We start from the raw sequence: 27,288 nt of genomic DNA, 5'->3' as shown, positions 1-27,288 counted from the left end.
GCTAACAAACCGTTTTATTATTACTTGCATATTTGATTATGATAACGAAGATGTTAATATATTCATGCTCAACAATGTATTAAACTGTTTGGTATTTAAATATATAACGAGCTCTAATTGCGAAAATAATACTTGGCATATTATACAGCAGCGAGCATTTGTTAGTTATTTTACATTTAATTAAGTCTGCTGTGTATAATTGATAGGCCAAAGTGCACGTTAATAAATGCATTTAATGTTTTATATCTTTTACATTACGAACAATATAAAGTTACAAATTGCATATTTTCGCTTGAAGCTGCTTCAGCCACTGACGTGTGTGTGGCCAAGAGCAATGTAAAAAGTATTTGATTTCAGCATATGCATATAAATATTAAGTATACGCAACAAATTGCTGCAAGCAACTGAAGTTTAATTTTTGGTTTTACAACAATATTCAATGGCAGCCATGGAAATGTTGAAGTACTAAAGCAAACCAATGCAATTCATAATACTTTCACTTTAATACTTTTGCTTTCTCAATTGTGCTCGCATTTTGGTGCAACATGAATTAACAGTTTACATATCAATAAAGCACAAGCAACTTTCGTTTTTGTTTTAAACTGTAAGTAAATAACATTAGTTATAGCCAGACAATGGCATAAATGGTATTTAAATTAAGTATACGTAACAATTTGTTGCAAGCAAAGTGGCATTAAAGTTGCTTGTTATAATTTAGCAACAATTAGTGCAATCAATAAGCAATTAATAAATGCAAATATATTTGTATATATATATATATGCATTTATTTATGAGCTGTTAATGCAAATGTGTTGTTAAATTTATTAACTATTTTCGAACAAGTGCATGCCGTACTAATTTTTTGTTAATAACAAATTTTCATAACCTCAAAGGAAGAGAAAAAAATTATGCATACGTCATAGCTGTGCCTGGGGATTTGCGAAGCTGAGCTTGGAAAGCTTTTCAATGCAACTGCAAGGGTTGAAAGGGATGTAAGAAAGAGAAGGAATGACCATGATGGTCATGTGATGCTATTTTATAGCAATTATGCTTGTCTGCATCGAGTATAGGCAACTGGTTGCTCGCCCTTCCGAAAGCTTTGGCGCGCTTTGCGTGAGCGAAAATTTCCTTGGGGTATGTTAACTAACAGAAATGAGTTTTTAATGCATTAATAATGCATTTAATGCATTAAAAAATGCATTTTTAAATATTGTTTAGTAGGCGCAACAATTGTAAAGCGTGCAGCAAAGTCTGGCGAGCGGCAGACAGCTTTTGACAGCTTTTTAATTTGCTTAAGCCGTTGCGCAACTGGCGACTTAATATTGCCTTAATTTAATGCATTTTAATTGCTTTGAAGTTAATGCGCAATATGTTATTGAGTGGCGCCAGCCAGCGGCAGCTTTTGGAAGCTACGCAGCTATAGCTGAACAATTGCAATTGACGCACGTTCTATATGCAATGCGTATGCAGTTGCCGTTTGCAGTTTGAGTTGTAGGCGAAAAAAAAAGACAGAGATATATGCAAGAGTTGCAGGCAGCGCTAAATCAAAGCGTAGGCAAAAGACAGGAACAACGAAAGCGAAAACGAAAACGAAAACAAAAGCCATAAACCAAAAGCGAGACGCCTTAAAATTGTGTACATACATGTTAAAATGTAGCTGTGTGTGTGTGTGTGTGTGTGTTTGTTGGGCCGAATGCATAGCCGAATGCCAAATGAAGTTCCACTTGTTGTTGCTGCTGCGGCTGCGACTGCTGCTGACGCTGACGATGACGCTGCTGTCGCTGTCGCTGCTGCTGCTGCTGGCTGGGACTGTTGCGTCTATACTAGATACACACCGCCGACTCACGACCATGGCCTTAACACCAACGAGCAGCACGACGACAGCAGCAGCAGAGCGACAGCTGTAGCAACTGCTCGTTACGCCCCCTACGCCCACGCGTAGCGATTCGAGTCTATGCAGCCACATTTCGTTCGTTTGCATATATAGTTCGCCTGCTCGTGCACGTCCTTCGTATGCGAAAAGGACACGCTCGGCTGGCAGGCTCGTCTCTGCTTCAACTCGTTAGCCATGGCCATGGCCATCGTCGTCGTCGTCGTCGTCGTCGTCGTCGTCGTCGTCGCTGCTGGCCACCGAACAGGCACAACAGCTGAAATAAAAGTTGTCGCATCCACAAAGTTTCACTTTGCTTTGGGCAGCCTCCGCGACAACCAGTTGAAGTTCCCTCAACTTGCAACAGCGGCAACTGAACAACAATCACAACATCAAGCAAAGTCAAGTCAACAAGTTCTAAGTTTTTATTCAATTTTAATTCGACAAAATGTATTCAGTTCCAAAAGGCATTCAAAAAAAGTCATAAAGTTTATTATTTTCAAAGTGTTTGCTACCATTAAAAATTGTTAATTCAATTTTTAATGGTAGATCAGTGAGTTTTGCAGTCTAACGGTGAGCGCACTAATTTCAAATTGCTGTCTCTCTATATCTTAAATTTACCAAAACATATATACCATATATATTTGTTACAGATGTACATAATAATATTTCTTAATATATATTAACATCTATGTGTGCTTTTGGCTCTCTATACATTTTTTTTGCATATTTTTTTTAATGCCACCCATAAATGCCATAAATAATTTGCCAAGTGACAAGCACACAACAAATTCATAAAAAACTGGCGAAAAAATATAAACAAACAATAAAAAAAAAAAAAGAAAACGCAAGACAATTTATTGCTCAAATTTGTATTTGTGTGTGTGTTGGGTTGGTGTGTGTGCATTTTTTTTTTATTGTGCCTTACACAGATTGTAAATTATGATGGAAATTTTCCATGCAGATTTTTTTTACCATTTTCTTTTTTTTGTGCATTGCAAATTGTGTGCTGGGCATTCAATTTTTTTTTTTTTTTTGGCAAATTTGAGTGCAAAACGTCCAAATCCTAATCTTAATTTTCCATAGAAGGGCTTAATAAACTTCACATTTTGCCTGTAACTGTGTGTGTGTGTGTGTGTGTTCGCCTGACTGACTAGAAAAAAAATGTTTCATATGGCAATGTTGAAATATTTCTGGAATTCAATGCTAATTGCATTGAAAGGTTTTCACAGTTGGAGTGCTGAATGCTCAGAATTCTTCTTCTGCATTTTTTTTTCTTCGTTTGCTTTGCTTATAACTGTTTTTCGATAACTGCATTCGACGAATTTTGAAGCTATTCAATTTGCTATTTGCAAGCAGCGCGCAAAAACTGAAATCAGTTGCAATCAGTTCGTTTGTAATGCATCAATCAAGTTTTACATAATTCGTTGTTGGTTTTTTTTTCGGTTGTTTCTTTATTTTTCTAACATATTTTGCCTTTGGCTACATTTATTCAAATGATTTGCTGCATTTCATTAACATTTGCTATAGTTTGAGTTTGGTTTTATTTATTTATGCTGTTAATTTGTTCAATCGCTTGTGTTTCTTTAATTTTTATGACATGTTGTTTTAAAATTTGCTTATTTATGTTGTAAATTTTGTATTTGTTTTAATTATTTGAGCAGTTTAATTAGTTTGCAATTTTTATCAAAGTAAAAAGTAAAATCAACGTTTCTTTCATTTTTATATTTTACTTTCATATTGCATTTATTTATTATTGTGCTTATGCGTGTTACCTTCTTATATTTTAAAAATACATAAAATTCAACCCACAATGGAGTTGCCTTGAATTGCAAAAACATGAATTTCTGTTGCTTGCAACTATCAGTTGCTTTGTTCGCCTGTTACGTATACTTAATTTGAAAAAGTGCCTTTTGCCATTTATTTTTATTCCGCTGCAGATATAAATTTCATAGCAATACTATTGTTATATTTAATAAACTGTGATTACAGTTTTGTTGCGAATGCTTACAGAATTTCCTAGAACTAGCAAAGTTTGTAAAAAATATTATTATTATACGCGTTGCCACCAGAGCGTTGTAATCTTATAGTTTAATGCGCTTGATAAACTGAATTCAATTATTTTTGCTTCATATTGTTTATGAGCTCGCAATTTTGCAACTTTTTTGTAAATCTGCAGCTGACGCAGCGTGGATTGTACTTTGAGTTGGGCAGGTCAGAGGCAAATTGAATGTAACAAATGCAGCATAATTGAAAAATTGTTTTTTCCATTAATGCGCTTTTGCCAACTTCAGCTGAAAAGTGCTTACGGGCCAAGCACAATGTCGCATATGTTGTACATAGCAGCAGCAGCAGCAGCAGCAGCAGCTGAAAAAATAAAGAAAAAGAATAATATATATAAATAAATAAAATGGCAGTGCAATGCAGCCGCTTGGCCTGGCCCGCACTGGTCTTGGCCATCCCGCTGCGTATGACAAGACAACAAAGCACTTGTCTGAATGACCGGTATTTGTTTGAATTCAAAGGTAAACAGCTGTGCGTGTGCTCAACTTTTGGCGCAGGAAGACAGTTGAAGAGCTCAAAGCGCAGCGCAGGATGCGAGCTTGACAACGTTGCTGCTGCTGTCCATTATTGTGTTTCTTTGAAATCATAAGGTAGCGCTCATATGTCAGCGTGAGACGTTCAAAATTACAGCATATATACATATACCAGAGTATTTTATGGCGAATACTTGAAGCATAAAACAGCAGCAGAGTCAGAGAGGAAACCCTTGAAAGCAATTGAAATTAATTGCACATTGCACAGCGAAGCAAGTGGACTTAGGGCGCCGTTGCCAGGCAGTGTTTAGTTAACTGCAAAACGAAGTTGCAAGCAAAGAAAAAACAACAGCAGCAGCAGCAGCAGCTTTAGTTCAGTTCACTTCACTTGAAGTTGAAGTGAAATATAAGCGTGCGCCCTGCGGTATGCAACAAAATATGCCCAAGCAGCTTTCAAATATGCAGATCATATGCACTTTAATAAATATACAGACAGTTTATGCAACTGCAAGCAGCAAGCAGGAAGCAGCAAACAGCTCGAGCTGGCAACCAACGGCAAATACATAGCATAGAAAATAGAAAAGTCAAGCAGCGCTAGCGCGTAGGAAGCCAAGAAGTGTCAAAGGAGCAAACATTTAATTTTGATTTATTATTAATTTTCACACAGCACGCGCACACACACGTACACACAGACACAGGCGCGTCCAAAGCCTAAGCGCTTGGGCGTGTGGCCGTGTGGGCGGCGGCTCCGAGTGAGTTGTTGTTTGTGTGTGTGTGATAGCATAATAGCTTTATATTTATTTTGTTTACCGCCACACAAAGGCGTGCGCCCGTCAAATTATTGTAATTACTATTTTCCATTAGTTGTATATTTGCCAAGTTAGCAACAAAAAGGCGCAACACACGCCCGCATGGCAAATAAAGGCCGAAAAAAAACAGCAGCAGCAAATAGAAGATAAAAAAACTGTAACTGTAACTGGAACTGAATAAAAATGAAAGTGGCGCAAAAGTTGTGCAAAAACGTGCGTTTATTTGCGTAAAAACTTGTCAATTCCCACTCCAGAGTTTGCAATCAGTTGCTCCAGCTCAGCTTACCTTACCAAAAAATAGAAACAGCAACAGCAACGAAAAAATTCCTTTTTTCAGTTTGGTCGCAAAGCGGTTTCAATGCTTGTGTCGCTCTCTCTTTCTAGCTATGCGTGTGCGTGTGTGTGTGTTGGTTGGCTTAAATTTTATTTGGTAGCTGGGTGGCTGAAAAATAAACGAAGAAAACAAAAGTTTTAATCCCGCTTTTGTATCTATCGTTGGACTTTGGTCAGTTTGCGTTTTTTCTTTGCTTTCATTTTCACTACTTTGGTTTATTGTCTACGCTTTTTTATACATTTCGGCGCTTGTTGTTAATTTTTATGTTTGTGCTGCTGCTTTAATTGTATTGATTGTAGCAATGTAATTAAATTGCAAAGGTATAAAATCAACAGCAAATCGCGCCCGAGGCCGACAAATCCTTTGACATAAAGTCGCTATCGCTGCTGCTGCTGTCGCTTTTTAATTGCAAAAGTTTTGCGCATGAAACAAAAAAAAATAATTCGCATGCCTTAAATACTATGAATTCATTTATTATCACTCACAGTTAAAGTCTAAAAATAACATAGTTTGTATTTTCTCACTTGCGCAATTGCAAAAACGAGCGACAACGAAAAAATTCATTGCCAAACTTTGTTGCTGCTGCTGCTGCTGCTGGAAACTGTTGCCAAAGCGACGGCAGCAGCAACAGCAACAGCAACAGCAACAACATTTAATTGTTATTAACATGGCGCGCATTAATTACTATGATTGAAAATGCTGCGAAGCGCAAAGCAGCAACCAAATGATAAATCGACAAAAAACATAAAACGCTGATATGAAATAAAATGAAATGCATTGCAGCAAATTGCGAACATTCACTATAATTAGCACGCTAGTCGACGCGCAGGTGTTTAATTAAAACTAATAGAGTCAACAACAAGACGCAGACAATTTAAACGTGCAACAATTAGCGGCAACGACCAGCAGCAGCAGCAGCAGCAGCAGCAGCAGCTTGAGCTACAAAATAAATGACAATGGAGCATTGGAACAGCAGCAGCAATTCCCATCAAGAATGTCAGCAACAGCGAAGCAACAAGAGCAACAATGACAACAATTGCAGTTTGCATTTGCCTTGTGAATTTGGGTCTTTGGGTCTTGGTTTCGCTCTCTAAAAGATTCTGTACAGTTGTTGAATTCATGAAGTTCCTTGCTTATCCTTGCTCACTGTTCGCTCTGTTGTGTGTGTGTGTTGTCTGTGTGTGTTGTGGCCTTGTTTAGTTTAGTTGGCTGTTGTCTTGGCCTCAACGCTTGCCCCTGTCTGTCTGTCTGTCAGTTATGGTCACGGTCCCAGTCCCAGGTTTCCAGTCCGCTCACTCCGGCAGCCTAAGTAGTTGCCTTAGACTTTCGATTTAATGTAATTAGCTAACATCCAAGCTCTGTTGCTCTGCCATTGTTTAAGTTCGCGGTTGGCTTTTGCTTATCTTTCAGTTGTATCTGTTACTTAAGGGGGCGGGGCGGTGCGGTGCGGTGTTGCGGGCTTTATTACAAATGTCGACATTAGTTACTCCCGTAATTACGAATTTTCGGCTACGCAGCTAATTATGTGTAATTGCACGTTAATTTTAGAGTAATTAATTTCATTTCACTAACAGTCATGTTTTTAATTTAAATTTTCACTTAGCTAATGATTGATATGCCTTTAATTGTTTGTCTTGTGTCATTTGATTATTACTTAGCAATTTATTATAATAAAATGTTATATATTGTTGTTTACTTTTATTCAATTGCAGCTTATAATAAAGTGAATTACAGTAAAGTGTTAAGAAATAAATTATATATTATCCTTCACTTTGGATATAAGCCAAACTGCTTATGCCAAATCAACACTTGGTCAATCATTTGTGCTATAAAGTTTCATGCTCAAGCATTAATTTGTGAATTTAGCTGTTAATTCAAAGCTTAACAACATAAAGTTTCGCTACTCAAACATAAAGTGCCCATGGCTAATGCAATTTGGCTCAATCATATTTGTTACTAATGAAATAAAATGGCCATAACCAAATGCATTGCAATATAAAGTGTCAGACCCAAATCAGCAATTTGTAAAATCACATTTAGAGTGACAAACATGATGTCTGTCTGTCTGTCAAACGTTTAGAGTTGCTTAAAGCTGCAATTACACGAGTAATTAAATTAAGTAAAATTTGCATAAATTGTAGCACAGAATGTTGCGCTGCAGGCATTTTACAACACTGTTGCTGCTACTGCTGCTTGTTAGTCAATTAAATATGAAATGCAAATGAATTTGTTGCTATAATTTAATGTTTAGCTTGCGGTGAATCACACAAACTAACTAAAGTTATTGTCGACAAGCGGAATTACTTTAGCTTTTGCATTCCGATTTGTCACGCAATGCAGCGTAAGCATTTTAATCAGCCGGACAGCAGCAGGCGGAGCAGCAGCAGCAGCAGCGCATATAGACACGTAGCTATATATTGAGTACACTGTACTTTAGTCTCTAGTACTAAGTCTTCAGCTGTGGGTGGTCGGCTGGGGGCTGTTGCTAGCTCTGGCTACAAAATCTCATTACGTTACGTAGCGTCACGTCACCAGTATACGTGGCTATGTACGCTACGTAAGCTACGTGTTTAACAACAATGTCGAGACTCTGTCTATTGATGATGCGTGCTGCAGTTTGCTGAGCTTGTCAAAAAATTTTCAACTCCTATAACAAACATTTTTGCTGCTGCTATTCGAGACTCACCCACTCACCCTTTCGCTTGCGCTTTCACTTTGCTGTGTGTGTGTCCTCCAGTTGTTGTTTTGGCTTTTCCTCCGCTTTAAGCCAATAAGCTCATATTAAACTTAAGCAAGCAACTCGCTCAGCTAAACAGTAATTGCTTGCTTGCCAGTCCAGCGGCTAAGCAGGCACTAGTAGTAGTTGCTGCTGCTGCTTCTTGCTGTTCTGGCTTATATTAGGGGCTGTTTGCCTTCTTATTGGCTTTGTCTTTTGACTAGCGCTGGGAATTTGTTAAATTACATGCGATTTATTTAGCAAACGCGCGAGCGCGAACTTGAGCTGCTCTTCCTGTTGTTTGGGTATTAAATTGCCTGAAATTGCGCGCAGTAAAATTCAGCTACACACACACACACACACATGGCAATTATTTGCTTTTGTCATTTCCAGGTGCTGTCATAAAAAATATTGGCATAAAAAACAGAGCACAGCGCTCTTTTAGCTCTTCATAAAAATAAAACATATTGATACTGTTCAAAATTAAATTGCATAGCTTAAGTGCATGTTTGCACTAACACTGACTAATTAGTATAGTAGTATAAAAAAATAAATCATAAGCTTAAACATTGTTGCTATCAAATCCTTTTCATTCAAAACTGCTGTGTGCTTGTTCACTGCGAAATAAAAAGTAACGAAATCGAATTAATAGTTATGCAAAGTGACTTGTTTATTATTTTATTTGAGCTACTGTTCGTTTTGCCGACGGCTAGCCATTTGTTCGCTACTAGCTCAACAAATATAAAATATGAAAAGTGTTAACTTTCTTTTATTTATTAGCAATCAAAAAAATGCCTTGCCTTCTGCATTGAACAGTTTAATTTAATCAATAGCAATTTAATAAAGTTATGTAACCTTGTAAGTTAATAATTCAATTCAAATTAATTGAATTTAGCTTATGGCATATGGAAAATTTTAAAGCAACGGTCAATACTTTTTTTGACTTACTGCGCACTTCACACACTTCACTGCACGTCCAGCGGGGCCAGCAGCTCATGCACGACTGATCGGGCAGTAGCCGCGCTCGCTGCTTGGCGCCCTCGCTGCACTGCTTGAGTGAACGAATCGAAGCTGCGAGAGCCTCTCAGTCTCTCTGAGCACATAAGTCACTGCTTCTTTCATAGTATGTGTTCGTTTGCTAGCTGCAACTGAAGAAGAGCAGCGAAGCTTCTGATGCTGAGAGCGGCGCTCAGGGAGCGCAAGCCTCGCAGTGAAAATGTGCGACGGTCTCTCTTTCATAGTGAGCGCTCTATCGTTTGCGCTGCTGCTAGCTGCGACTGCAGAAGAGCAGCGCGGCTTTTGATGCTGACAGCGGCGCTCAGTGAGCGATTCTCATTGGCAGCTAGATATTCTATGAGCAGCGCTCTCTTTCTCTCTGAAGTTAAGCTAAAGCAGTTATTTTTATAAATTTCTTAGCAAGTTGCAAGCTTTATTAACAATATTATTATGCAAACTAAATCTCTTAAGTAAGACTTATTAAAAAATAAAATAGTTTTGTATAAAATAAATTGCTGGCAAGCATTGAATAAATGAAATCTATATTAGTCTCTCTCTCGCACTTTTTTGCTATCGCTGACACTGACAATAATTTAATTTATTATTGATTTACATAAGTAACAAGTGTAATTTAAATAAATAGTGACAAATTGATAAATTGATTTTTATAATTAGCGTTCATTATGCTGCGCTTAGCAGTGCACTTTTTTAATTATTTGTAGCACTTTGCTGAAATTGAATTAAGTCTGTCAACAGTTGACAATTGTTAAGCTCATTGGTTATTTTAATTTGCTTTTTGTGTGAGAACGAACAGCAACAATGACAGTGCTTGGCATTAAAATAATCGAATTTAAAATGAGAGCATAATGCAATCGATTCGAATCGTTTCCGGCTAGATTTTGGTCAGGATGTGCTTAAATTATATTTTATAAATTGAACTATGCTTCAAGAATCTTTTGCAGGAAGTTCTCATACACACACACACAGGCACACACAGGCACACACAGGCACACACAGGCACACTTTGATTTACATGTACACTTGTTGCGCATTTCTTTTGCTTTCATCTTTATTTTTTTTTCGTCGTCGCAGACGTAGCGACGCCGTTGTGTGAACTTGAGCAAAAAGCAAAGAAGGAAAAAAAGTGCGCACGGTTGGCTTGCCAGCGCATAAATACTGTACACATGCACACAGAGACAGATACACACACACACACACACACACACATATGTACATAGCCAAGCTGTGAGCATATTTGCCTGGCTTCGTTTTGTGGCACCTTAAAAGCGTTTCGTGGCTCACTGATTTGAGGCATGTTTAATTAAACAGCATGGTGAGCTCTCTCGCTCGTGTTGCGTGCAGCTGAGGAGGAGGAGGACACGATGTGGTCCAGTGTGTTGTGCTTGGTGCATGTTTAAAAGGCATTAGTGGCTCCAGGGCGTATGGTTGCCGCTGCCACATTCCGTACGTTACGCATACGCCGCATGCAACACAAAGAGTGAGAGCACTCGAAATGAAGAAATTGCGCTCTCGTTGCACTTTCATTTAATTTGCAGCTCAAATTTGACAGCTATTGGATGCGCATGCAGCCAAAAGCTTGCCGAGCCTCAACTGTGTGGGCAGCCACGCCCACTGCCCACTGCCCACGCACTGCCCACGCACTGCCCACGCACTGCCCATTTTGCTTCATTGTCAGTGACAAAGCGACAATTTTGATTGCAATTTCAGCACCCAAGTGAAGCAGCAACAGCAGCAGCAGCAGCAGCAGCGTAAATGACACAAAAGCCATTGTTTAGCTTTTTATTTTTGAGCGTCCGTTTGGGGCTAATTAAGTGACACATCACATGCTTAGTTCACAGTTCCCAGTACTGAACACACACACACACACACACAGCATGGAAAATTAATGAAAAAACATACAGACAGGCAATGAGCACAGGCAGCTGCCACACATGCAACATGCAACAAGCAGCAAATTGAAAATCAAATAGTGCTTATTGCCATTACGCTTTATGCGCAACACGAATTGGCAATAAAAGTTGCAGTGTTCAGTTCCAACGAATGATTAATTATGCACTTTGAGCCCTTTTTTGTTCAAACTGCGAAATAAGATGCTGAATGGGTCTAGTTGAAAACAAATGGGCTGACAATTTTGCTAACGCAAACGGAAACAAATGTAATGAAAATAAATAAAAAATAGGAATAGTTTAAAACAAACAATAGTTTATTAGTAGAAGAGCTAAATGAAAACTATTAATACAAAATCGAGTTGAATTTTAAATAATTAAATTATAGTTAATATACAGTAAATTATTAATTAATTATATGTTTAATATTTATGTGTTAAACAGCAAGAGTATCTAAAAAATTAAAATATTAACTAATTATGTTTTGAACTCAAATCTTTTTTGCAATCATTAGTGCAATAAAAAATACAATTTGTTATATTTTGTTATTTAGACTGCGACTGAGCTGAAATTGAAATTGAAAATAATATGGCGGAGCTTATTTTTGGGCTGCCATCAATCATAGAGCTCAAGCTGGCCTTTCCTTTTAATAAATAACTGACAGACAGACAGGCAACAGACTTTATAGAATAATAACAATTGAATTGTACGCTAATCAATTAAAAAGCCCACAGGCCACAGCAACAAAAGCATTTCAGCCTAATTGTTTTATTTATATAAAACACAAGCAGCAGCAGCAACAAACAAATTTGTCTGTGGGGCTGCTCACAATTGTGATTGCAGCAAAAGGACAAAAGGACAAAAGGCGAGCGAATTTATGTTTTATTTACAGCTGTCAGCTGCAGCTCGACGCGAGCCTTGAAGTGTTAGCACTAGTAGCTATACTATATACAACTTTTTGTGCAGTGTATGACACGCACACGCCGAAAAACAAAAAAAAAAGCAAGCAAAAGAAAAGCAAAAAAGTTGGCAAAGCAACAAGCTTGGTGACGATGATGATGAAGCAAAAAGAAAAGTAGAGCGTGTATACAAAGAAATGACAAAAAAACAACAACAGCAAGAGCAACAAGAGAGCGCAAAAAGGAAAGAAAAGAAAAAATGAAATTTGTGGGTAGTTGAAATGGCTTTGCATGGTCACAGTTGCCTGGGACACACACACACGCACAGCAGACACAGACACATGCAGCGCTGTTGCTTTCACTCGCTCTGCTGCGTTGCTGTTATTTTTTTTTTCGTCTATCTCTCGCTTTGTCGCCTGTCCAAGTTGCCAACGAGCAGCGGCAGCAGCAGCAGCGACGCCCGTGGCGCTGTTTTGCCTGTTGCGCCTTTTGCGTGTCGCTTTGAGTTGAGTCCTGTGCACGCTTTGCTTACAGTTTCGGCCTTAGACTGCCAGTCACAGCGACAGTGACAACGACAACGACAATACCTTGTTGCTGCCTTTTATAACAAGGCACGTTATCAAGAGCAGTAGCCAAAAAAAAAAAAAGAGAGAGAGTCGAGGCGCGACTAAAAAAGATAGTACTGTCTGCCTAGCTGTCCGTCTGTGCGTTCGTCTGACTGTCGCACTGACATACAAACATAGCTGCTATCGCCTTGTCTACTTGTGTTTGCTGCTGTGGCAACAATTTATGAAATAACTTCGGCAATAGCAGCGCGTAACTTTTTACTCACAAACACACACACACACACACACACACACACACATGTATGTATGGGAGTGCTTGTTACTGCCATGGGGGTAGCAATAGAAGTTGCCACACTGAGCGACATGGCGTAACAGATACACAAACTTAACTTAACTGAGTGTGTAAGCAATACACAAAAAGCGACGAGCTGAAAATTGTATGAGAAGCGCACACACACACGAGAGTTATGCGCAAGCGGAGTGGGGATGGGGTGGGGTGGGGGGTGCTGTGCTGTAAGATTGTAAAGACATAAGGCGTGTAGCCCATTATCACTGCCACAGCGCCCAGCTGCGTTTCAACTTAAGTAACATTCCACGTTGTGAGGTCGCTGCGAAAAGTTTGCATGCATACATGTCTGTGTGTGTGTGTGTGTGTGTGTGTTACAGCGCTTGCCAATTGTTTAGGGACAATGCGTATGTCTGCTTGGGGAATTGTCTCTAGCTATTGACACGATAAGCAGCAGCCGTAACTTGTGTAATTTACAACACGCTTTTCACTTCATAATCAAATTGATCAATATACAGCACAGTCTCTCCTATATGTATATGCCAAGTTGCGAAAATTAACTTTGTGCCCAGCAGCGCGCTGCAATCAATAAAGTGATTTATTTTTATAGCGAAGTTGCGCGACTTTAAGATTGAAAAAGTTTATAAGCGCCATCAATGTTAACAAATTTTAAATTAAAGATCGGCTAACAATAAACTTTTAGCATTAATTGTTAGATTATTAAAGTTGTGCATTTTGTTTTTAAACAACTTGACAACTTTTCAATAACTTGCATCAAGTTCCAATTCTCATGTCCACAGAGGCAACTTGCGCGCATATCAAGTATACGCGCTACTTATTTCTTTTTCAATATTCCGATTTAAAAAGCTTTTTATTAAATTGCCCTAAGCAGCGCAAAAATCCCCAATTGAACTTCTCTGCACTTGGCAATTTCTACTAGTTAACTTTTAAGTTTTTTTCGTCCCTCGCTCGCTTAACAACATTTTTGGCTAGCTTGACTTACATAGAGAGTGAGCGAGTGAGCGACGAAACTTAGAGCGCTATTTGCGTATATTTGTTTGCAAATGTGCGTAAGTGTGCGTGCGTTCGTGCGCGCGTGTGTGTGTGTGTGTGTGTGAGCTCAAAGCTGCTTTTTGTGATTCCTCTTTGCGTACAATCATCAAAATTTATAAGTAAAGTTAAGGCAGCAGCAGCAGCAGCAGCAGCAGCAGCAACAGCAAAGGCAAAATATTTTGTCTGAGGCTCTGAGTTGTGAGTTTGAGTCTCCCTTAAGCTTGACGCTGCTTTTGCTTTTGCTGCTGCCCGCGCGCGCATTTCGGCGCGTCTTGCAACTGTAAACTAAATCAACTTAAAGCCAGTCGGTTTGCGTTCATTGGGTTGAGTTCTCTTTGTTGTTGTTGTTGTTGTTGCTGCTGTTGGTTTGGGCGCTGTTGCGGTTGCTTCATTATTACTTGGCTCGCTGGCAATGATAATAATCATAATGATGATGATGATGATGTTGCCGCCGCTGCCTACATATTTTGTTGGCATTTTTTTGCTCTCTCGCTCTATCAATTTGGGTGTGTCTCACTCACTCTTTTTGGTTTTGCAATTATTTTTGGGGATCAATAAAATAAGTTTAAAAATAGCTGCTGGTTAAAGTGAAGCAAGCGTCTCAGTCCCAATTGCTCATGTGTGTGTGTGCTTGTGTGTGTGTGTGTGCAATAGAGCAGACCTTGAAGCTTGAGGGTCTTGTGCTGAGCTAAATTCAGTCACAAAAATCAGCAGGCAGCCAAAGAAAAATCAAGTTTAGGGCAACTTTATTTACTCAATTAGTTGTTTTTGTTATTTGCTGGTTGGCTGGCTTCGTTATGGCGACTTTGCTGCTGCTCTGGCTCTGGCTCTGGCTCTGGGTGTAGCCCTTGGTTGGCAGCAATGGGGTAAAAAGTAAGCGCTGGGGCTTGGGCTGGGGCTTGGGCTTGGGCTCGGGTTGGAGTTGAGCTACCGCACTAATTGGCTTAGAGCGACAAGCGAAAATTAACTTTTATTTTGCAGCTCAGCTGCCTTTGCAATAATGTAAAATAAAATTTGCCATGGCCCAGGCCCAGGCCCAGACTCATGGCCCAGCCCATAAAGTGAAAAGTTAACAAAGCCAAAAAGTTGCCCGCAAACGACAACAGCAAAAGCTAAAAAGAAAAAAACGGTAAAATCAACAAAACACACACATACAGACAGACACACACACACAGAGACACAAGATAAGCAGCTATAGCAACAATTTTTGGGCATTGTGTAGCCGACCTGTTGGCTTGCTTGGTTAGTTCTCTACGCTCTTTTCACCTTGGGCTGCTGCTGCTGCTGCTGCTGCTTGGAAATTTATGTGGGCCAAATTGCAATATCAATAAGCAGTGCGCGTCGCTAAGTGCTCGACCAAGTTTTAATGCCTCAAATGCGATTAATGAAAACAGCAGCAAAGCCAGGGGACTTTAAGTGCGCGCCCATTAACGTGAGCGTCAGCTTAGTTAACATACGAAAACTTGTTCATCCATGTATGACAATTAAGCCAAAGCAAATGCTGAGAATTCAATACAATTTCCAACGCTGCTCGACGACGCTGTTTGCTTTGGCAATATATAGAGTAGAGCAGATAGCTAGCTAGCTATAGAAAAGAAATCTCGCACGTAAACATATTAAAATTGAGCTGTTGGCAGAGCAAACATGAACGTCAAATGAAAGCTACGTGGCGTATACGTTACCTATGCTACATATGAGCTGACAACAATGGCAGCATCCACAGCAGCTTTAAGTTTCCTTGATTTCGCTCAACTACAGCATATACATTTGCTGCTTTTTAATCAGCTTATCGATTTATGGCTTAAGAACGTGTAAAAATTCAACTTGCCACGCTCTGCGCACAAACTTGTTAATGCAATTGCGTTTTGTGTAAATAAGTTTGCATAAGCTGTGTGGCAATGGCTTAAGTTGAGAAATATTGCGCAACTCGCCTGAACTGAACTGAACTTGCTTGAATTGTTTTAGTTACGCTGCCATTGGCAGTAGCACAGCAACAACAACAACAACAACAACAACAACAGTGCGTATGCTTATTATTAGCTCAAATCTATAAATAAATGAATTGTTTAGCTTGCTATAAAATTCGGAATAAATTTTTGTATACATTTATCCGTAAAATTTGCGTTCTCATAAATTGCTCTGATGCTATAAGATTTTGAATATCAAGTATATACAAATTATGTCCACAGAAAGTGTCATATTAATAAAATTGTGTAGCTGATCTCTAATTATATATTGTAACCATGTTATTTAAGTTGCACACTGTCTGTATTAGTTGACTAGAATCTTCTTTGACGACAAGATGACGAGGTTGAATGTTCTCGCGGCTGATAAATTATCTGTTGTATCAACAAGCTTAGGTTTCTGCAACAACTTTATTCAAATAAGCTTAAAATTTTCGCAATAACATTAGTGAACATGTAATATTCTTCAATTACAAGATAGCCATGTTATATGACTGCTATAGAATATTGCTTTTATATTTTGCTATGAATTATTGTTATGTGAAGCTGTGTCTTATTATATTTTGAATAGATAATAAGTTAATTAATCAATTAGTATCTAAGTTGTCTGTGATGATTCGAGACTCATATCGCAGCAGAAATATCTTTGAATTTGAGCTTTTGAAGGCCATTCTCTATGGAAAATTTATCGATCAACAGCTGCAGTGTTGCTTTATGTGTACATTTAAATTATGTTTTAGTTATATAATCTATATAACCACCACACCACATTCAGACCATCATCTAACACTTGACCAACTCTATTGTCGCTCTGAGACAGCTGTTATATGGACATTTGGTCTGCGAGAGAATTTTATGTTTTTCACATTGTTGTTTTACTCAGCAGGCCTGGGAAAGAGTTTTTCAAGAGGCTTTGTCTGCCTTTGGAACATTTTATGAAATTTTTAAAAATTTTTGATGTAGAATTTATTCGGTGAAAATTATTTATGGTGTGCAACATTGTTGAACCGCATGTAGTATAACCTTCTTTGGGGCGCAGTTAACTCTGATAAACAAGAATTTCGCTTAAACAATTGTTTATTTGTGCGTGCGTGCGTGTGTAATTTTAGGAACATTTTGAAATTTTTTCGGAAATATAGTGTGTGTGTGTGAGTTTCAAACTGACTTGGACCTAAGAAAATATGGGCGTGCTGTTGCTGTGTGTGTTAAATGCATATAACATGCAAAGTTGATATTTAGTTTTGTTAACTAACTAATAGTAGAGCGTAAGCGTCTGTATGACTATATATGTTATAACTTATGCGCAAAAAAGCAGTAGTAGAAGAGAGAGAGGTAGCGAGAACAGTAGAGTGAGTTGTAAAATTGGAGGAGACCGCAAAGTAGAGAAGAGGAGAGGAGAGCATGAAGATCTAATATAGGGATACTTGATTTGTTTAAGATTACTATTTAAAGAAAATGTATTAATAATTGCGAGTAAGATAAATGTATAGTAATATTTATCAAAATTGTGCAGGATATGCAGAAAAAAGTATTTATTTATGTGCATAGCCTGGCTGATATTGGATATTGTGTCAATATATTCAATTAATATGAATCTGTGTAACGTGATTATGTTGTCTTCATTCAGAAATTGATTTGCTTTTTAAAACTTAAGCTCTGCTATTTCTTATTACATTTAATTAAAGCTATTCGCTCTAATTAAAATTCAGCGCAAGCTGTCTATTGTTATTGTTATTGTCTAAACTCGTTTAATAATTGCTTGGCTGATTGCATAAATTTAAATCAAATAGATGTAAGGCGCTCAGCCTTTTGCTTAGGGGCCACAACCATTTGGCTTAAAAGGCTCTCAGCATAGAAATTGTAGCGCAAGCGATTTCGTGTGCTGTATGGAGGCCGCCTGTGGCGTCTTATTGATATGGCAAACAGATTTTCGCAATTACTTTAAATGAAAGCGGCGGGGCAAGGCACAGTGAAAGTGAATGGAAAGCGCCGAGCCGCGCCGCGCGTGCGAAGTGTTAGCTGGAGCTAAACCATTCACTTTACTATTCCCAGCCCAGCACCAACAGCCAGCATACATTTCCGCTTAGTGTTGCTGCTGCTGCTGCTGCTGCTGCATTTGGGTCAAGGCTGTTTTGTTGGCTTGGGCCGGGCCAATGCTAAAGCGGCATTCAATGCCAAACGGCAGCTGCCAGCCAACCAGCATCAAATTGGCATCAAGATCAAGGCCTGTTTGCCTCTTTGCCTCTTTGCTGTTGGCTGCTGGTGTTCGAGCAAAATGTGCTCATTTTTATTGCATTTGCTTGTCACAGTTGACGAAGTGCAAAAAAAAACAGAAAACTGTAGCATACTTTGCTGCGTGGATTAGCAAGTTAAATTACAGCTGCTTTGTTTTGAAGCTCTCGCTTCAATGCCATGGCCCGGCCCGAGTAGAGAAATGCACAGAGACAACCTTCGTCCTTACAAATCCCATTTTAAGTCCAATTTCAAGTTCAGGTTAAGGCAATTTGTACACGTCGCCACTTTCAATTCATTTCAACGGCTCAGGACATCATAAGCTCTTTGTTGTTATCCTTTACATAGCGACGGTGGCAACAATGCCAATGCAGGCCTTAGCTTATCAGCGCTGCCACAGCTGCTGGGGCCCCCTAATGATCATTTCAACATTTTTCGCCACTTTTCATAGCCTTGTTAATGCGCATTTAATGCACAACGCTGCGCACACAGCGCCTCAGTTAATTATGCGATTTTTGGCCCAGCGCTTTTTAATAGCCACACACACACAGACACACACACACACACACACATACATAGAGGCAGGCAGGCAGGTGGTGCTGGGCTTATGTTATTGTATGCCTGTAGCTTAGCTAAGGGCTGTGGGCTTTGGGCTTCTGCAATTGCTCTCGGTGCTTTATTGATGGCTTTATGGCAGGCGTAAGCTTTAGGCTTTCACATGTAATGGCCACGTTAGTGGTGTGTGTGTGTGTGTGTGTGTGTGAGTCTCTAAAAGTTATGCCACCACGTCAGTTGAATAGTCCGACAGTCGAACGAACGAGCAGTCAGCTTTCAGCTTTCAGCTTTGTTCGACCCGCAGGCTAATGTTGATTTTCTTTAGTCCTTGCGCCTTGCCTTTTGGCTGCGCTGCTACTGTAACTGTAACTGTAACTGTGACTGTGACTGGACGTAACGTGATTTATGCTACTTAGCGTTGATTTTATATTTCAATTGACGCCGCTGTCAGTCACAAGCTGCTGAAATGTCTAAGCCCCATTTGCTCAATGATACGTTAATTAAGCTATTTCAACTGCAACCCACTCACTCGCTGCTCAAATCTGTCAACTGCTATCGCTGATTCGATTACAATCAAATTTGCATGCGCACGAAAATTTGACATTTTCACAAAAAACGCATCAAATTTCAAATGACAAATGACCAGAGCAGCGTTCGCCAAATGTGGAGACCGCAACAAAATACACATACATGCGCATATATGTAAATACGTGGGCGTGTGCGTGTGCATGTGTGTGTGTGTGTGTGCGCAACAAACTTACATTTGATAAAATGTTCTCTAATTTGAAATCACTTAATACCAGCAGTTACATAAATGCACATGCACAAGCATAAAATCCACACGCATACAAACGATATATATATCTGCATATATAGTACCCTTTGGTACGCGTGATTAGAATTTGAAATGTTGCTAAAGCTGTTGAGTGTTGCAGCTAAAGCTTGCAAACAAAATACGCTTAGAAAATTAAGTGCTGCTTAAAATTTTTAATTGCTAGCCAAGCATTTATAAAATATATAAAAAATTTAAACTTTAAATATAATATATATAATTTAAACTCGTAGCTTGATTTTTTGATTTTTTTTAAAGAATTTTTATTCAAATAATATAGACTAGAAAATATTATTTGAATAAAAATTCTTTAAAAAAAATCAAATAAACCAAGCTACGAGTTTAAATATATAAAATATAGTTAGAGTCACGCTCACAGCTATTGCTATAACATTATGCAATATATAATATATATAAATCAGTAACGCTTGAGCAATTAAGCGTAAAATAAGTTAATTAGCCAATTTAGCAGATTGCATGACAATTAAATTAACAAAACTTGGGTAGTAAAAATATTTTGCAGCTGGCAGTTTTTTGCTGTACAAGTATTTAAAATATAATGAATTCTAATTCTAGGACAAACTTATTGGCCAAGCCAAGTGCTGCTCTTATAGATTTAATAAGCTTTAAGCAGTTTTAAGCGCTAAGCAAAAGAAATGTGCGCGAACTTCTGTAAGTTCCAATGTACTGCAGGGCTATAATATATATGTGTGTGTGTGTGTGTGTGTGTGTGAAGGCTTGTGGGTGGTTGGGAGTTTGTTGCTTACATAATAGACACTTTATTACCATTAACTTAATTTACATTTTACACAAATGCGGTGCGAGTGAAGTGGCAAATGTATGAGGGTAAAAGCATTGCCTTTATAGTTTGAGCTGCCGCTCTATGTGTGTGTGTGTGTGTGTGGGCTTTGCTTGTATTTGTAAAGGCTTATGCGTATTTTTGGGCACATTTGTTTGTGTGTGTGTGTCAGCAACAGACTCTAAAGCAAAAAAAGAAATGCGCTTTAATAAAAGTTTTGCTGTATAAATCACATAAATTGTATTTTCGAAATTCAATTTGCAAGCAGCAAGAATGTTAAAAATTGAAAGCACATCGATGTAGAGCAAAACGCAATTGAGGAAAAACAGTCTCGCTAATCTGATAATGAGTGTGAATTTATGATTGACATGCATTTAATGTCGACGACGACGCACAGCAGCAACCAACAAAAAAAAAAAACAGCAAACCAAGCAGCAGCAGTCAGCAGTCATCACATATGGGCAGGCCACGCCCACACGCCCACACCCACACGCTCACACCGACGCCTCAGAGCTTAGCGCATGCAAATTGAGACACTTGTGTGTGCAGCTAACCAGGCACAAAGTAAAGCGATTGGGCTGAGCTGGGCTGGGGTGGCAGTCACTACACATTGGGAATACAATTTTTCATGCAGCAGTCTAGGGCCAGGGCCAGGATCGAGGACATCAACAAGGACAACGATGCGTTACGTTGGCTGCCTGGCTGACTGGCTGGCTGCCTGCTTCTGTCAATTTGAGTAAATCTCTTTAATGGATCGCAAAAATTAATCGTGTGGAATATTTTTGAAAGCATTTTGCAGCCCACACACACACATAGTTTGCCCCCCTCCCCCAGCACCCTATGCAATTCACTCAGCCAGCATAAAAGCAAAACTCGAAGCTGAGCAGCGCAGCACAATTTGCTCATTGCCATGAGAGCAGTGCGAACCTCTGGCCAATCCTTGCCTCTCATACTCATCCGCATTCGCTTCCCCATCCCCATCCCCATCCCCATCCTCATCATATGATGCGTGGTGTGGTGCGTGCATGAGTTCGTGAGCTCGTATACAAACTGCCACTTAAGTTATTTGTCAAGCGGAAATCGATTTTAGTTTTCAATTTCTTGCCATTGCTTTCGGGCTTTGCTTTTTATTTTTGCAGCAGCCATGATGGGACTGCTGGCCTGGCCTGGCCTAAGTGCTTAAGTACTACCGAGCATACTATAAATTTACATGCGCTTTATTTTTAGCCTCAGATAAACTTCATAAATCGCACAGACAACTTTGCTAACGTGCCCGCCCGTAACTGAAAACTGAAAGCGCAATTGAAAGCAAATTGCATTTTGAATTAACTAAACTAAATAAAGTGTTGCTAACTAAGCAGCAAAGTTACAGAAAATTTATAAATAAATAGAGCTTGGAGTACAACTCTCTAAGTTCAAAATTTCATTTTATAGCTTAAAAATATATTTTTGAATTATTTGTGCATATGATAGAAAGTTTTTTAAACGAATTCAATCTAATTTGTAGCAATTTGTTTTTTTGCTTTAAAAACTGTTGCTTTGGTCCCACTGTGCAGCACTGTGTACATGGCTGACAACGCAAGTGGTAACACGAATGATTTTTATTTGATTTTATTGCGCAGCATAATAAATAAATTAACAGATATGTATGTGTGCGTGTGTGTGTGTGTGTGTGTGTGTGTGTGTGTGTGTGTGTGTGTGTGCGTGTGCTTGCTACTTCGCCCAGTTGAGCAATTTACAATTCATTATTTTGCCATTCACAATATGCGCACTCAATTTCAATTCTTGCTACGCTCTTTGCCTTGCAAACTGTCATCATAATGTTTCATTTTGCCATTCAAGTGTTTGCCTTGCGCCACGCCAAGTGCCCCATTCAGAGTCAAGTGGGTGCGAAGAAGCAGCAAGAAACGCAACGAGAGAGAGAGAGAGAGAGAGAGAGAGAGAGAGAGAGAGAGAGCATTGAGTATTGGATTTACCCAGCTAATGAAACCGATTGTGCGGCGAATGCTTAAAGGCAACTCTCTGCACAGTGTCAACACAAAATTTCAAATTGAAATTGCTAGCGAACTGAACTTGAAACGTTAATGTAAGCCGCAAGCAAGTTAAAGCTTTGTTTGCAAGTTGAAAGGATTTGGCTCACTTTAAATATTACACACACACACACACACACAATTTAGATTGTGCGCTAGTTTCAGTTTGAGTGCCAGCAATTACTAAATTTGTAATCAACTGTCTCCATGTCAACATTTTGATGAAGGGTCAGCTCACAGGCAGCAGCAGCAGCAGCAGCAGCAGCAGCACAGGATTCTGCATAATTTCCAGCAGCTAAAACTGTGTAAAATCCTCTCATATTGCTATTGCCGCATGGTTTTGCTAGCTACCAACGATTTTTCTTTATTTTTTTTTTTTTTTGTAATTCGATAGCAGCGTCGCTTGCTCTATGTGCAGTTTTCATAATGAAAGCAATGTGAACATGCGCGCGTTTTTCCAGTTAACTGCACAAAATCTAGTTGGAAAAAATTCGGTTTCACAAATTCACGCGAATTTAGAGAATAATTGAATGCATATTGATTTTTTTTGTAGTTCCGAAAATTTCCTCGTAAATTGCATGTTCATTCCAAATTGCTCACAAGCTACAATTGGCTTTAAATTGAAAAAAATTACGCATACGCATGTTGTGTTTATCAAGAAAAACAGTTAGCTCATTTAAACTATTGCTAATTGATATTACTTTTATACTTTTGAAGCGTTTGTTGAGTTTAAATTTAATAAATTGCATGCACTAATTTAGCTTAAGCTAAAGCGTAGCTTAAAAAGAAATTTCAAGTTTTGTGTTGTATGCCACTCAAACTATTTGAAATTGATATTAATATTAATTAAATTTCTAGAACATGCCATACAAATTGTTTATATTAATTTTAGAATTGTTGAAAGTTTGCGCAAGCGACTGTTGTAGTCTAAGTATTTATATGTCTGCAGCTATTTATGCAATTTTAGGAATTTAGCAACTTTTGCTTTGTATATAAATAATGTTGCAAGTAAATCTAAATTAATTGTGGTTACTTTTATTTGCTTGACGCTAAGGCCAAGCCAAAGATTTATTGTTGTTGCTGTTGCTGTTTGATTGAAACGAAATTAAAGCACTGTGGCTATTTCTTATTAATGTGCTAAGAAGCAGAAGCAGCAGCAGCAGCAGCAGCAGCAGCAGCAGCGTTAAACAAAGTTAAGCGCAAAACAAAAGCGAAAGAAAAATTCATAAAAATTATTGCCTCGCCAGTAAATATTGAAAGCCAGAGAAAAAGAAAAGAAATAAATAAACGTTTGCCAACGGAATGCGAGCAACAAAAACAACTAAACGCAATTTTCAGTTTTGTTTGCATTTAAACATAAATCCTTAAAAGTACAGCCACTAGAAACTTGCGCGCGGAGTGTGGGCGGGGGGTGGGGGGGCCTGGCCCAAGGTCTGTTGTTGAGGTCAGAGCAGCTTCAGCTCCCATCTCCTGCTTCAGCTCGAGGGATTTTCAAATACACAAGAGCACAGCACGAATGCTGCTGCTACAATATTTAACAATTTATTTATTGCTACATACATACGCATGTGTGCCTGTGTGTGTGTGTGTGTGTGTGTGTGAGTGTGTGTGGCATTACTAAGTGCGTTTCTTTTTTGCGTCTGATATTCGATTGATATTCATATGAAATTCAATTGATTTTTGCGCTGTTTGGGAAAACTTTTGCTCCCCATTGCGTTTGGCTTGGCATTGATTCGAGCAAATTTCTATTATTATTATATATATTTGTTTTTCTGGCTGCGCGCACTAGAGCAATAAATGTTGAATTCTCTTCAGCCTTTCATTCGAAATGTCAGTCAGTCAGTCACTCAGTCAGTCAGTGAGGCAGCAAGTTAAGTTTGTGGTAAGGCGCGGGGGCAGCAAAGCGCAGCTGGAGTTCTTGGACTTGGTGGTTAGGGTAGCGTAATAAATTTTTAATTAAATGAAAGCATGCAGAAATCTAGACGGCTATTGCTCTTGGCCTGAGGGCACAAAACGTTGCGCGTTGCGCGTTGCGGGTTGCGTTCAGATTAGGGGCGTGTTGCAAGGTGTGCTGCAGCCACATCCGCAGCAACCGCTGCCGGCGGAAGTGTTGCGGCTTGCGTGCCAAAACCAAAGGAAGTTAGTTGAGGATTCGTCTTGGCAATTTTCTCAGCTTTTGCTGCAGGCACAGCCCCAACCCCCAAATACCAACCCCCGCCATCGTTCACACTTACTTGTTAGCCAAGGTAGAAGCGCTGACGACTGCCTCAACGCTTATGGCTGCTTATTAATTATGAATGTTCGACAATGCTCGAGGCTGCTTTTACTTTAAACAATGCACCACTCTGCGTATGTGTAATGTGAAGCATGCAAAAAAATGTTGTGTGCGCAGGCAGCTGTTAAATTATGAATCCAGTTGTTGATTCGCTGCTTAATTATTTAAATATTTGTGGCTCTTAATTATAATGCAAATCAATTGCATTGCGCTTCAGTTTCGATTTACTAAATTGCTGACAAACAATAATAATAATTAATATTTTTTCCAGAGCTCGTTGCGCGCTCAATTTACATACGCGCTTGTATTTTTCGCAGAATATGTAACTCGTATTTTCAACTGCATTTTTTGCTTGCACTTTATATGAAAAGCAAACAAAGTTAATGGCAAAACAGTTGAACAGTTGACAGCACAATTTGCCAGTTAATTCAGCTAAGCGGTATGCAGTTGAAATAATTTGCTTGGCACCTTTGCTGTTAAATTCCAATTAAATAGTTCAAGCTGTACTAGTTCAAACTAAATCAAACTTAAGTTATTAGTTTAGTTTTTTTTAAATATAAAGTAACTAATTAGTAATGCTTACAATATTCAACAATTTGCTTGAAAAACAGTTTTGATAATAATTATTTGAGTCTTTTTTTTACACTTGTTGTTTACGTTTCGCAGTGTTTTGAAAATCGAATGCGCATTTAAGTGCTGCAGAGCAAAAGATTTTGCTGCAAATAAACAGGAAAAGTCAATTAGTGCTATTGAATTTATATGTTCGCAATCGAATCGATAAGCCACACTTGTTATTTATACAAAACTGTTTCGCATTTATGCAGCAAAAGTTTTTAATACCTGAGAGTTTATATCCAAAGTGCACTCAGTTAAAGAGTGCCTCAATTAAAATTTAATGCTGCCAGTCAACATTGCAGTGAGGCGAGGCCAGTTGTTGTTGAGTTTGTGTTTGTGGCAGAAAAATCCATAGCAACAAATCTACTTTGCTAAAGTTTGCAATTGACGCCTTGCAACTGTTGTGGGCGTTGAAGAGTCAGCGAGCCAACGAGATACTTTGTTAATTAATGTGCAAACAAAATAACAGCAGCTTTGCTAGTACTACTACTACTACTACCTGCATTGCAGACGTATTTTCCTTTTTTATATAAATCGTAATCATAATACTGTTAGTGAGTTGCTGTTTATCATGGCGTATACGTTACCACGCTCTGTAGTTAGTCTTTGCTATTTGAGCTGCTGGTTTAGCTCATTATTTTTTCACCCCCACACACGTGTCAAGCGATAATAATGTGGTTGAGGCTTACACACAGCGTTCCATGTTAAAAGTTAGCGCAGATAATTGATTGATAGTGCGCTCGCGTTCTCTGGGGAAAAGCAAATTAAGTGCAGTGTTATTTTCAAATAGAATTTAATTAAATTTATATACTATAGAGAGAGAGAGAGAGAGAGAGAGAGAGAGAGAGAGAGAGAGAGAGAGAGAGAGAGAGAGAGTTGGGGAATGCAGAGCGCGGTTACAACGCTAATGATGCAAATAAATGTAAAAATTCTTTAAAGCGCAGTCAATTTACATTGCGTATACGCAACGCTGGCAAACAATAATAAGAGTGCGCTGCCAACTATCCGCTGCTGATGCATTGTTTAACGCTTAAGCAGCTTAAAACAGAGCGAAAGCAAAAGAAAGCGCTTGAAGCAGCGCGTAAATAATAAAATAAATATAACTAGCAGTGAGGCAGGCGAGTCGTTGGCTGGGCAGACAAGCAGCCGTTGAATTTTTAATTAGCATGAGACAGAGAATTATTGTTGTTGTTGATGATGCTGCCGCCGCCAGTGCTCGACACTGTGAAATTAAAATTTTATTTTAGCCATAAGCTGCAAAATTCAATGAGCAACATGCGAATTCAATTGAATTCAATGCGATTCAGAGACAGCAATGCCATTACCAATGCCAATGCCAAAGCCAAAGCCAATGCCAGCAGCAGCTCAATGCCGTACAAAATTTATATGTGCTGCATGGCCCTAAAGAGTCCCGCAGAGAGAGAGAGAGAGAGAGAGAGAGAGAGAGAGAGCGAGAGCAGCCACATGAGTGGTGGCAGTGCTGACAGTGGAGTGTTGCACACACACACACACACATAGATAGATTGCTTGCATTCGTGGCACAGAGCACATTCCTGTCCAGTGATGTGACTCGAGATTGATGACACGGCAGAAATGTTTGGGGGGCTGCAGCTTAATGAATGAGAGAATCTAGCCAAACATGCCATGGCTTAAATACAATTTAGCTTTAGACCAAATACAATGAGCCCTTTGAGCAATGCAAGACAGACACACGCTCAACTTATTGTTTAATAAATTCATCAAATTGTTGTCATGCTTGTCACTTTACTAATTACATTTTGCACTTGCTTTAAAAAAAAAATGAAGCACTGCATGTTTTCAAGTTTTCAGTGTCTGTTTTTCTGTTCAGTTTTGCTTGCTTGCTCTGTAGTTGTTGCTGTTGCTGTTGCTGTTGCTGCTGCCTTCCTGTTGCAAATGCATTTACGTTTTAATTTCTTCAACAGCAAACCAACAGCTTTGTAGGTGTGTGTGTGTGTGTGTGTATTGGCTGCCATGTGCTTGCAATTCAGTTA

General features: G+C 38.9%; 1 protein-coding gene across 1 annotated transcript in view; it reads left to right on the top strand.

Moving 5' to 3' along the window:
- Positions 1–2,420: 2,420 nt before the first annotated feature.
- Positions 2,421–27,288, top strand: part of LOC108606838 — a 31,089-nt gene continuing 6,221 nt past the window's right edge. Inside the window, exon 1 of the mRNA XM_017997331.1 lies at positions 2,421–2,444. The gene's annotated coding sequence lies outside the window, so the exon portion shown is untranslated. The remainder of the gene's footprint in view (positions 2,445–27,288) is intronic.

Source organism: Drosophila busckii, chromosome X (assembly GCF_011750605.1).
Source record: "Drosophila busckii strain San Diego stock center, stock number 13000-0081.31 chromosome X, ASM1175060v1, whole genome shotgun sequence".
Lineage (NCBI taxonomy): Eukaryota > Metazoa > Arthropoda > Insecta > Diptera > Drosophilidae > Drosophila > Drosophila busckii.
Note: the sequence above shows the minus strand (reverse complement) of the source record. Positions and strands in the feature narration are given on the sequence as shown.